Source organism: Oreochromis niloticus, unplaced genomic scaffold (genome assembly GCF_001858045.2).
Source record: "Oreochromis niloticus isolate F11D_XX unplaced genomic scaffold, O_niloticus_UMD_NMBU tig00006633_pilon, whole genome shotgun sequence".
NCBI classification, from domain to species: Eukaryota; Metazoa; Chordata; class Actinopteri; order Cichliformes; family Cichlidae; genus Oreochromis; species Oreochromis niloticus.
Genome location: NW_020328096.1, coordinates 22,125 through 34,169, shown reverse-complemented (window position 1 = coordinate 34,169; position 12,045 = coordinate 22,125). Strand labels below are relative to the sequence as shown.

Here is a 12,045-nt window from a genome sequence, read left to right as displayed (position 1 = left end):
CCTGACAGTCAGGTGACTCATTAAAGTCACATACTCATCCTGCTGTAACCAGGGTGTGTGTGTGTGTGTGTGTGTCTGTGTGTGTGTGTGTGTGTGTGTGTGTGTGTGTGTGTGTGCGTGTGACCTCCGCCCAAACTCAGGTACAACCAGTCGAACTTTAAAAACAACAAAATGAACATTCTTTGGTTTTGACTCATCGCCCATCACAGCAGCAAACACAGTGATCTTATTGGCTGAGCTCTGTTGTAGGCGGTGCTCGTGGATTTTAAATATTAAACTCTAATTGTCCAAACAGTGTCTGTGGTTCACTTCCTTAACCATGTTTGCTGCTCTTGCAGGTGCAGCTCTGTTATGCACACACAGCCCTCCTCTCTGTTTCCAACAACACCTGCAGTTAAAAAAAAAGAGTAAAAACAAACTGGTTGGTTCAGGTTGCAGCATTTTCATTGGTCGCTCTCTAAGGATCTGCCCTCACCTGTACTGCACCTGTATAACAACTAGGTGAGAACAAACTGAAGCACCGATCGCAGTTGTTGCTGATCCAGCTGTGTGTGTGTCAACAGTACGAGGAATCCAGTGAGTACCTGCTGTTACCTTAAACTTAGTTAAGTGACAGGTTTGCTGTCCTATCAGAACAAGAATGAGAATAAGCACAAATTAGTTTTTCAAGTCAAGGAAAAGGCAAACTTTCAGGTTTATAGAAAGATATTATTTGTAAATTAATGTTAATATTGGATGTAAAAATACTCAACAAACCCCAGGAAGAGACTTTGGTGGGCTCAGTGTTTTCTCATATAAACACGTCTTTTACCGACATTTACCGTTTTACCTTTAATGACTTACTGCCCACATGTGCTGTGTCCGTGTGCCGTCAGGAACATTACTGATAATCAATAGTATGTGTCTGCATTCCAGAATAAAAGTCTTTATGTTTTTCTTTCTGTCAGGATCAGCATGGAGGATCCAGATGATTCGTGCCCAGAAGAAATTCCTGGAGTTAAAGAAGCCCTGAAGAACAACGACACGGCCGGAGCAGCAAAAGGATTAAAGAATATTTAGAAAAACAAACCAATGTCTCGTTAAATATCGCCATCACAGGAGAAAGTGGTGCAGGTAAATCCACCTTTATTAATGCCTTCAGGGGGATAAAGAACAGAGACGAGGGAGCTGCTCCTACTGGTGTCACAGAAACTATGTCAGAGGTCACACCGTACCCCCATCCAGATAATCCCAACCTCACTTTATGGGATCTTCCTGGAATCGGAACCAAAGACTTCCCAGCGAGGAAATACCTGAAGCTTGTTGGGTTTGACAAGTATGACTTCTTCCTCATCATCTCAGACACTCGCTTCAGAGAAAACGACGTGAAACTCGCTCAGAAGATTAAGAAGATGAAGAGAAATTTCTACTTTGTTCGCTCAAAGATCGACAACGATATCCGAGCCGAGGAAAGTGTTTCAGACTCCAGCAAAGAGAAAACTCTCACAAAAATCAGAGACGACTGCATTCAGCGTGAGTGAGGTCGAGTTTTCAAAATCATTTAAATCTAGTTTTTAATCGTTTTTTATTTTTATGATCCTGATCGTGTTGACATGTTTCCTCTGTGACGCAGGACTCAAAGACTTAGGCATCGAGTCTCCACGAGTCTTCCTCATGTCGAGTTTTCAGCTCCACAAGTTCGACTTCTCTCTCTTACAAGAGACCTTAGAGAGAGAGCTTCCCAAAGATAAGAGGGACACTCTGCTGTATGTCATGCCCAACGTCAACCCCGACGTCATCAGCAAGAAGAAAAAAGCTTTAAAGGTACACTTATATCTCTTGGCCACTCTGTCTGCAGCTGCTGCAGCTGTTCCCGTTCCCGGGCTTTCTGTTGCTGTTGATGTTGCTGTGCTGATTGGTGCTGTCACACATTTTGTACATGCGTTTGGTCTCGATGTCCAATCTCTGAAGAGACTCGCTATCAGAACAGCTGTGTCATACACTGAGCTGCGTGATGTCATCATTTCACCAGTGGCTGCGAAGGAAATTACTAAAGAGCTCTTCCTGAAGGTGTTTGCCCAACTTGGAGGAGCAGCTGGATTAATTGGAGCAGAGGAAGTGTCCAGATTCATTCCCATAGTGGGAATCCCGGTAGCCATGAGCCTCTCCTTCGTCACGACCTACAGAGTTCTGAACTTTATCCTCAACCAGCTCGCTGAAGACGCTCAGAAGGTGTTAAAGAAGGCTCTGGTCTGAGCGTGGAAGTAAAAGGCAATGAAACTCAGTGAAACTGGGATTCACACATGAAACTCATTAAACCAGTCTCCTTGTACAGCTGGTCAGCTTCACACACTCAAACTTTTCTCATCATCACATAAATACAGAAACAAACATCATCATATTATTCAGATATGAACTGTGTAAAGTGTAGAAGTCTGAGTCATTGTCATGTTTTTTCCTTTGTGTAAGTGCTTCCTCAGGACAGTCATCAGGAGATACGATGACCCACCTTCAACTAGTTGCGGCAGATGGCTGCACTTCCTGGGTCTCCTTCCTGTTAAAGGCAGTTTTTCCTTCCCTCTGTCACCAGGTCTTTGGTCACAGAGTGATGTCTGATTGTTGGGCTTTTCTCTGATTTGTAGGGACTTAACTGAACCTAATTTATCTGAGCTGTTTCTACCTTTACTCAAACATGTCTTGTTGTTTGTATATATTTGTATTATATTTTCACATCATAGCTTCCAGCATCAGAAACACTGAGTTAAACAGACTGATGTAATGTGAGAATCAGAGGTTGTTCTGTTTTTACTTGCAGCTGACTGTGATTGTGATGAGTGTTCACTGCCCTCTGGTGGTCAAAGTGAGAAACTACAATACAAATAATAACGATATGAATTATATTACTTATCACCATCACACCTGTTTATTATTAATAAAATGTTGTTGATAAATAAACATCAGTGTTAGTGTGCAGGTTAGCATCTCTCTGCGTGTTTATGCACCACTATATCATTTATAACTTACCTCAGCACTTCAGTCATCTGGTACTCTACCACCCAGAGACTGTCTCCTCCTTCTTCAGCTTCCACCTGACCACCTACACTCTCCCCTGACTCCACCTTACAGTCTCCTGTCTGTTTCAGATGCACCTTCTGCATAAGATGTGGACACAATATTAGATACCCTGACTCTGTGATGTAGATTTACGTTATGCACAAAACAGAATAAGGATTAATGGTGGAGAATACTAACGCATCTAGGAGATAACAGAACAGACTGCAGCCATCAGATTTGTCCCGAGGCCTTCAATGACAGCCTCATCACCTGCAACAAAGACAGGAAGGATTAACTTTAACTGGCTGTGACGTCAGTGAAATGCATCGCATAGAGACACGAGGTGGCGCCATTTCACTACCAAATACTGTCAGTTTGTTTTGGAGCCACAAACAGCAGCAGGAGAGGAAACAGGAGACGCACTGCAGTGAACATTCACACAGAAGGAGAAATCTAAACACGGAGCACACGCTGATCAGGGATCAATCGTTTACGGGGCTGTGATCAGTTACAGGGATGGAAAATAATCAGAGGTGGAGATGATCTGAATATCTTAGTGAAGATGAGACTGACATTTATCTCACAGGTCTGTCAGTAAACTGGGTCTCATCTGTTTGATTCATATTATTATCTCCAGTTTTGTCCACCTGCTCTTCATCTCCGTGAAGCTGAATCATTGGATTTAAAACTCAGATGTGAAATTTGGTAGAACTGCAGTTTTATCTATGATCTACAAGTTGGCCAGATGGTGACTAAGTGATGATGATGATGATGAATTTTAACGATACACTCCATGCCCCACATTGATCATCTTCATCTTCCTCAGTTCCCTGAAGCTCTGCTCGTTGTTTACCCGTTGCCATGGTGAATCTGTCCCGTCACCTACATGCGTTTCTGTGAAACTGGAAACTCAGAGTTGAAAGTTAGAGTTTGGTGAACCTGGTGCTTTGTGGAGCAATCACTGATTTTGTCTCAGATATTATCCTGTAAATACAGAAGTTCAGCTTTGCTCTCAGAAAACCTGCAGCTGACGTTTGACATCATCAGTTTCTGTTCAAAGTTAGAAAACAACAGAGATGGAGGCAAACTTCCTGCAAAAACCTCAAATGTTTTCAAGTTTATTTACTTATTAACTGTTATTTTGAATGAAATTTATTTTATTAAATAAAGTATAATATGTTATATTATATAAAATTGTATTAAAAATACAGAAAGAAAGAAACTTGGATTCTTCTGGATGTTTGATTTGGTAGCCAGTATTTATTTGTACATTTACCTGTTTTCCACTAATAATGCTGTTAATAAATAACTAGTAAAAATCCTAGAAATGCTTTTTAGATTTCCTGTGTGTGGGATCATTGTTCTGTTGATTGCTTGGTCCCAGTTTGGTCCCAGTGTGGTCCCAGTTGTAGCTGTGGAACACACGTAAACAGGGTTTATGACTCACTCAGCGACTGCAAGGGGCCCAAATCACCAGGCCTGGTGCTGCAAACATCTCCACGCTGAATTTCGTTCTTGCTGTGTTTGATAAAGGATTCATTTCATGATTCCCTGATATGTAAAAACCTCAGAATAGAGGAAAGGTGTACTTTATTTTTACTATTACTGTAACAAACCACTGTCACTGGTGTTACTGTAACAGTGCGGTGTATGGGGCACACAGATGTGAGAGTGACACTAAATGCAAATATTGTGCGTTCTCCTTCCAAATCACATCTAGGCCGCGTTTATTTAGCTAATGTATCTCATAACTCTAAAGTTGTTGTTTGTTTGTTTTAAGGCAACAAATTATCATTTTTAAATACAGCCAGCTAATCAAATGTTAGTTTCCCACAAAAAAGAGAAATTCTTTGTGTCAGACGTGACCTTTGTGGGGCAGGTAAAGAAAGGACGTCCCCACGCGGCTGGTGACGGCTTTGCTGATCAAACCATCAGATAAGGAAGCTCCGTGTGAGCGTGAAGATCAGAGCAGCTTTTTACAGTCAGCGAGCCTGAGAGAACGTGGCTTCGACTGCGCCTGCTTTGAGGTTTTGTTCTTTGTGGTGCCATCACCCTCTGTGTACCCACACAGAGCGAGGAGCTGCTAAAGAGCTGCCGCTCTGTCAGGAGTCAGAAAAACATCGGCTCAGGGAGAACGCTCTGCAAGGTATGCATGCTCTACACTTTACTGTCTCACTGCATTGTGATTTTAGTGTCTGCTTTCACTGTGCTGCATGTAGGGAAACGTTTGTTTAGATGCAGCACAGAATTAATTTCAAAGTTTTAAAGAAATGATCAGCGTCAGACTTTAAAGGACAAACTGCCTTCACAGATATTATTTCATATTTGGAGAACTGCCAGTTCAGCAAAAATATGAAACCCTGTTTGTTCCCAGTTTGCATTTTTAGAAAGGTGTTGTCTTTTCTTTACTGCCTTTCTCATTAATAATAGCCTCACTGAGGTTAGTGAGAACTGAAAGAGGTAAAATGAGAGCGATATCAGCCTGTCGCATTTGTTCCTCACAGCAGGTTTTTAAAGAAGTTGAAGTTCTTGTTCGTGTCTTTATCGCTGCGCTGCAGGGTCCATTTACTCAGAACTTAAAGGTGTTTCCTCAAAGCTGTGAAACAGCATCCATGTCCTGCCTCCCTCATTCCAGAAACAGAACAAAACATATCAGGTTCGTCCAGGTAATCACGTAATTAAGACGATCGTGGGGTCAAATACAGATTAATCTGACTGCTACCTGCTCCACATGCTAATACGAGCCTCAAAGGTTTACCCAGAATGCACTGTGATTGATCAGAAACAGGTCAAACATCAGGACACTAATGTTGGTTTCTGCTCCTCGGTGTCACAAACTGCTGCAGTTTATTTATGCTGACGCTCGCGGCCTGTCGGGGGAAACTGTCTTTAGCTCTGGACTCTTGTGGCTCCAACACTTTAGTTTTTAAACAGAGCTTCAATGTGTTTTTCAGCTTTGAACATTTCATGTGAACATCTGATGGATTCGTGAAATTGTTAAAAAAAATGCTGACATTTTTTTTAATGCTTAAATCTGAACCCACCTGCTGTGGACTTTCAGGACCTGGAACTCAGAAAATATCCACAGCATGAAAGTGACATGTAGCAATGTTTCATCAAAATAATAATAATAATAATAATAATAATAATAATACTTCATTAACAATACTAGAGTTAATGTACCTAAAAAAAAAAGATTGTGAGGGGTTCGGGTGGGAGGAGCCATGACCTTGTTTTTCTGTGTCATCTGTCATAATTATAAGAAGCACGAATGCTGTGTGAGAAAAAAGGAAACGAGGACAAATGACTGGAACATGAAGTTGTCCTGATGTTTCCTCCTCTCGTACGGGTCCATCAGACGCGCTCTGATTTCATGTGAAATAACTGACGCCTTCTCGCTCGCCCAAACTCTTTCCATCCCTCGTTTCTATCTGCTTTGATGGTTTTTCCACAACTGCTGTGACTCAAATCTCTAAACCCCAAACTCAACTTTCAAACCTCACCAATGCACCAAAACTGTCTTATCGGCAAACCACACATTAGAAGGAGATCGCACACAGTCAGTCAGACTAATGACGGCGCTGCAGAGGCTTCATTATTAACACAGCTACAGAAACGTGTTAAAGTCCAATTCTACAAACACATGAAGTAAAAGCAGAGCTGGACCTCAGACTACAGACGAGTCACACCTGCAGCTAATTTACAATCACTAATTAACCCAACATGCAAACCTGTGGCCTGCAGGAGGAAACCAGAGCACCCCACACTCAAATATTATTATTATCATGTCCATGTAAAGCTTCATGTGTTAATAAGAGCATTTTAACTTGATGGGAAGCGAGAAAATATGAAAATGTGAAATATGTGAGCCGGCGTCCCAGTGACTGCTGGGCCGTGGAGAGACGCCAGGCTGTGGGTCTCCTCAGATCAATGAATTCAATGTGATTTAACAGAGAAACAACACATAATATTAATTATTAATGCTGCTTAATACATGTTAAATAAATGAACTGAAGTCTGAAGCTCTAACAGTTTGTTTATCTGGTTGAAGTTTTTACTTTGAAGGTCTCGCTGTTTCCTGCTGTTTTCATTATAAACATCAGAACAAACAGAATTATTATCATGTTGAATTTTTTAGTTAAATTTAAACTGAGAGGTTTTTTTGATTTAGTTGCTCATTTATAAGTTTTAATTTTTAGTTTTCATTTCATGTAATTTCTGGGATTTTTGTATTAATAATAATAATTATTAGTAGTAGTGGTAGTATGTGGGCTTATTTTTGTTACAGGCATATTTAACTGTTGGTGGACAAAAACGAATAATTCAAATTTCCTGTTTAATTATCTGTATTTTAGCAGCTTTGCAATCACACGTTGTTCAAAGACACGTTGAACGAGCTCGTGTGGGAAACAGCTTCAAAGCCTGCAGACGGATCCTTGCACAGACCCACGTTCATCAATACATCAAATATGAGACATTTAAATCTCACACTTTGCGTGTCCTCTGCTTTTATATGGGTTAGGACTGTTTGTACGCGCTGCCCTCCATCTTCCTCCCTTCATCCTCCTCTGCCTCTCACACTGCTCCCACCCTCGCTGGTTTATATCGGCTCAGATCAGAAAAACTGAACAGTTCTGAGTCGTCGTGTTTAAGGAGTGACGTTTGAAGTCTCAGATGATTTAATTCAGTGGAAGGATTTCAAAAAAGGTCAAATGAGGTACTTTAATCTCATTAAGGTGTCACAGTGTCTGTAGGTCACGGCCCACGTGCGACCCGGTTTGATCTCAAGTTTATAATGCTTTATTAAAAAGACAAACAAAGAAACAAAAAAACTTCAAAATTTTTCTTTTTTACTAAAAATAGTTTAAAGATTTCTCCTGGAAAAAGCCCAAATTTAACAGCGAGCTGATAAAATCTAGTTCAGTAAATCTGAAACTGTTACATTTTATCCACATGTTTAGTTCATCATCTTAGTTCTGAAAAAATGTGGATTTTTTTCTCCAATTCTCAATAATAACAATAATCAATCTTGTTTTTTATGTTAGTAATGAGTCAAACAGGCTCTGAAACAGTTTCACAGCCACAAACAGAGGCCCAACACTTAAACTCAGCAGTAAAAGCCAGTCTGTGAAGATTCTATTTGGATTTGACATCATTATATTTGGTTTGTCTGCATTTAGACCGATTTTAACTTCTCATCCGACAGCATAGTTTTATTGAAAAATAAATAAATTAGCGAGTGAATGAAATGTTATCCAGTGGGCCGGACTGGAGGTTAGAGCTCGCTGGTTTCTTCAGAAATCAGAATCTGATAGAAAGAATCTTCGTTTGTGTTTGAACAATGAAAAAAACTCTGAAATATCATGAGAGCAGCTTAAAGTGCAGTTGTGCAGACACAAAGCCTCTGCACTCTCTTTTTGGTGATTTTCTCGCTTCAGTTTGGCTCTTAGTGTTTGTTTTTTGACCTCATTACATCTGAGATGCCCTCTGATAACAATCGGATCATTTTCTGAGAGAAGCACGAAGCACAGCGTACCTGTGCAGGCGTCGCCTCGGGCTGAAAGTGGGTCATTCACAACCAGAGGAACAGCTGAAACAGAACGATGGTTTATTTTCTGAAACCACTAGAAAAGGTGTGAGGAGTTTCTACCCCCGGTGTGTGCAGGGTGCACGCTGTGCCGGATTTATCTGTAGTGTTGGTGCTGAACTCTTCATATCTTCTTTCATCAGACAGCGCGGTGGTCTGTCAGAGGTCAAACCTGCTTTCTAAGCATTAATGATGGCACGAGGATTTTCCTTTGGTGTCATCACACTGACTGCAGGACACACAGAACCTTCTGTTGTTCAATTTTGGCTTTTTCACCACAGATTTTACATCTGGAAGTAAAACTGCAGCTTTAGATCAGGACAGAAATCACAGTAATTCAGCTGTTTGTGAGAATCAGATCAAACTATTCACACAACTGATGTTTCAAAGTTTTCCTTCAAATCAAAGGAAAACTTTGATTCAAATTAAATTTGGTTCAATATTAATAACTATTATTGCAAAATGATTCACACACGATCACACATTTAGAAATCAGACGGTGTGTAAACTTTTACAACTTCAGTGTCCTGAAACTTTTGCATCTGAGTGTCAGACTCGTTCTGCTGAGTTTGCTGTTAAATGGATGAGACCGACTCATCCAGAGAAGAGTTGAGCCAACAGATCGTTATGTGGCACAGAGACAGGAACACAAAAACCACCAAAGACACTGTGCTGAAGTTTAAGGTCGGAGCTGCTGTGGCGGCGTTCAGTGGAAACGTGGCAGAAACAGGAAGCTATTAGAGGCACAGACCAAAAATCCCACATGTGACTGCGAGACCTTCACTGACTGGTGGAAGCAGACGCCGCGGCTTCAGCTCATGTAGCGCGTCAGACACTTCACGCTGGAGAGATCCTCGATGTAAACATGACTGACCCGAAGACACGAGAAAGGTCAGCTCCAGGACGGCGCCTGGATGGGAACCCAGGCAGCGCAGCAGCAGGACAGCTTTTAGGAAACATTCACGATTTGTGTGTTTTAATTCTTTATAAACAAGCGTTTTTTACAGTGTACAACTTCTGGTTTCTCTGAGCGATGGAGCATTAAATAACACATCAGATCTACAGAGAACAATGGAGGCCGGAGATCCTCGCTGAACCTGAACAACATCAAACGATCAAACCTTCACACACAGCACGTTTCAGGTCCTTCTGAAAATGTCTCCAGTCGGTGCTTCACTCATCATGTTTCTTTTCTTCTCCAGGTCCCAAACATGACGGAGAGTCCTGCAAACGTGACATTCGGTGACTATGACAACGGTACTGAGACATATATCGATGACGACGGCTTCTGCATCATGGATCCGGACCCCGGTGAGGTCATCGCCCAGACTTTGATCCACTCCATCATCTGTGGATTCGGCCTGATTGGCAACGTCCTGGTGATGGTGACCTACATCTTCTACAAGAGAACCAAGACCATGACGGACATCTACCTCTTCAACGTGGCCGTGGCCGACCTGATCTTCGTGGCTACGCTTCCGTTCGTCATATACAACGAGCAGCACGATTGGTCGATGGGCAGGGCGGCCTGTAAGGTGCTCCGGTCGTCCTACAGCATTAACCTCTACAGCGGCATGCTGCTGCTCGCCTGCATCAGCTGCGATCGGTACATCGCGATTGTTCGGGCGACGCGCTCCTTTGGGGCGCGCTCCCGCGCCCTCGTCTACAGCCGCCTGATGTGCTCGGCTGTTTGGGTGTTTGCGGTGGTGTTAACTCTGCCCACGCTCATCAGCTCAACCAGACTGAAACTGCGGCGCTCGTGAAGCTGCTGGTACCCAGCCTCCAGATGGCCGTTGGCTTCCTGCTGCCGCTGTGCGTGATGGCATTCTGCTGCTCCTCCATCATCTACACGCTGCTGAGGGCGCAGAGCAACCAGCGGCACAAGGCCGTCCGGGTGGTGTTGGCGGTTGTTGTGGTCTTCATTGTCTGCCATCTTCCGTACAACGTGACCCTGCTGATCCACACGCTGTCTCTGTTCAAGCAGAGGAGCTGCGACGCAGAGAACCTTAAACTCAAATTTCTCAACATCTGCAGGACCGTCGCATACCTGCACTGCTGTCTCAATCCCTTCCTCTACGCCTTCGTCGGGGTCAAGTTCAGGAACCACTTCCGCCAGATCATGCTGGACCTCTGGTGCTTCAGCAAAAGGTACATCTACACCGCTCGCTTGTCACGTGGCACGTCCGAGATCTGCATGTCAGGGCTGAAGTCGTTGGAAGGCTCCAACAACATGTCGTCATTCAGCGCGTAACACTTGAGCTATGAAGGGAAATCAGTCCGGCGCTCATCTCAAGCTTTGCTGTGAAACTGTGCTTTAATAATAGAGACTGTGAGATGTTCTCATCTAACTGCATCCAGTTTATATGACACAAAACTGGACATTTTTCATTCACAGGTGTATAAAGTCCAACACTTGTCCACAGAAACACAGGTGACCACAGCAGCTTATTAAAACTATAAGCACAGCAGCAGAATCTCACACTTTGACTTCACGTATTGTTCTTGTGATTTAGAAGTAACTGTGTCATGCAGGTTGCTAACTGTACTCTTTGCTAATGAAGTTTGATGCTATAGATTGCATCTCTAACTTTTTATAACGGGCAGGTTTGGATGTTTGGGGCATCGAGGTCGGTTTTCTGATTTTCAAAGCTTTTGTAACATGAACATGTAAACACATAATCCTGCAGTCTGAGAACGAAGCGCCCTGTTGGAATAATTTGGTATTACAGTCGAGGCGTTTATTCCTGTTCTCGTGTCGCCAGCAGGAGCTTCTTTTTGTGTATGATGATTAAATCTGCTGTTTTTAAAGATAAGAAGCTAAACTTCCTCATTTTCTGGATCTTCCCGTAACTGTCACTTGAACCTCATCTTCTTTTCTTGACCCTGCTGTACACGTGCCCTGCTGCTTTTAATATTTGGCATTTTGTAGATCTGTGTTTTTGTGCATTATTTGAATAAAACTGTAAGAAAATATCAGAGGTTTTAATCAATATTAATTATTAATTTGACTGGATGTGCCAAAAGTTTGCAGACTAAAATGTATTTTAAGATATTGTCTGCGTGGGTTCTCTGTGGATAGAGATCATCAGTTCTGAGTGTCATGTCTGAGAGGAAGTGGGTAACCCGAGCAGAGCAGCGGGCCGAGCACAGGGCCCTGGGGAACGCCACAGCTAAACTGGGCTACGGAGGAACAGGAAGCTGGGAAAACTAGATCTTGATCAGATTAACAGTGAAAGGAGAAGTGTGGCAGCAGATTGTGACACCGTGTGCGGTTGCCAACAATGACTTTCTCAGATGTGCTGATAAGCAGAGGTGTCACAGGGTACAGACATGAGCACAGATAGACTCGATGGCTGAGTCTTATCAGGCAGCAGGACGATGAGCCACGGCTCCAGGTTTGGATGGAGGGATCTTCAGGAACACAG

General features: G+C 42.7%; 2 pseudogenes; both read left to right on the top strand.

The window, feature by feature from the left end:
- The first annotated feature begins 381 nt into the window (after window positions 1–381).
- On the top strand, window positions 382–3,087 carry LOC109201094 (interferon-inducible GTPase 5-like; annotated as a pseudogene).
- A 1,857-nt stretch (window positions 3,088–4,944) lies between these two features.
- Window positions 4,945–11,593, top strand: LOC109201096 (C-C chemokine receptor type 6-like; annotated as a pseudogene).
- The last annotated feature ends 452 nt before the right edge of the window (window positions 11,594–12,045 follow it).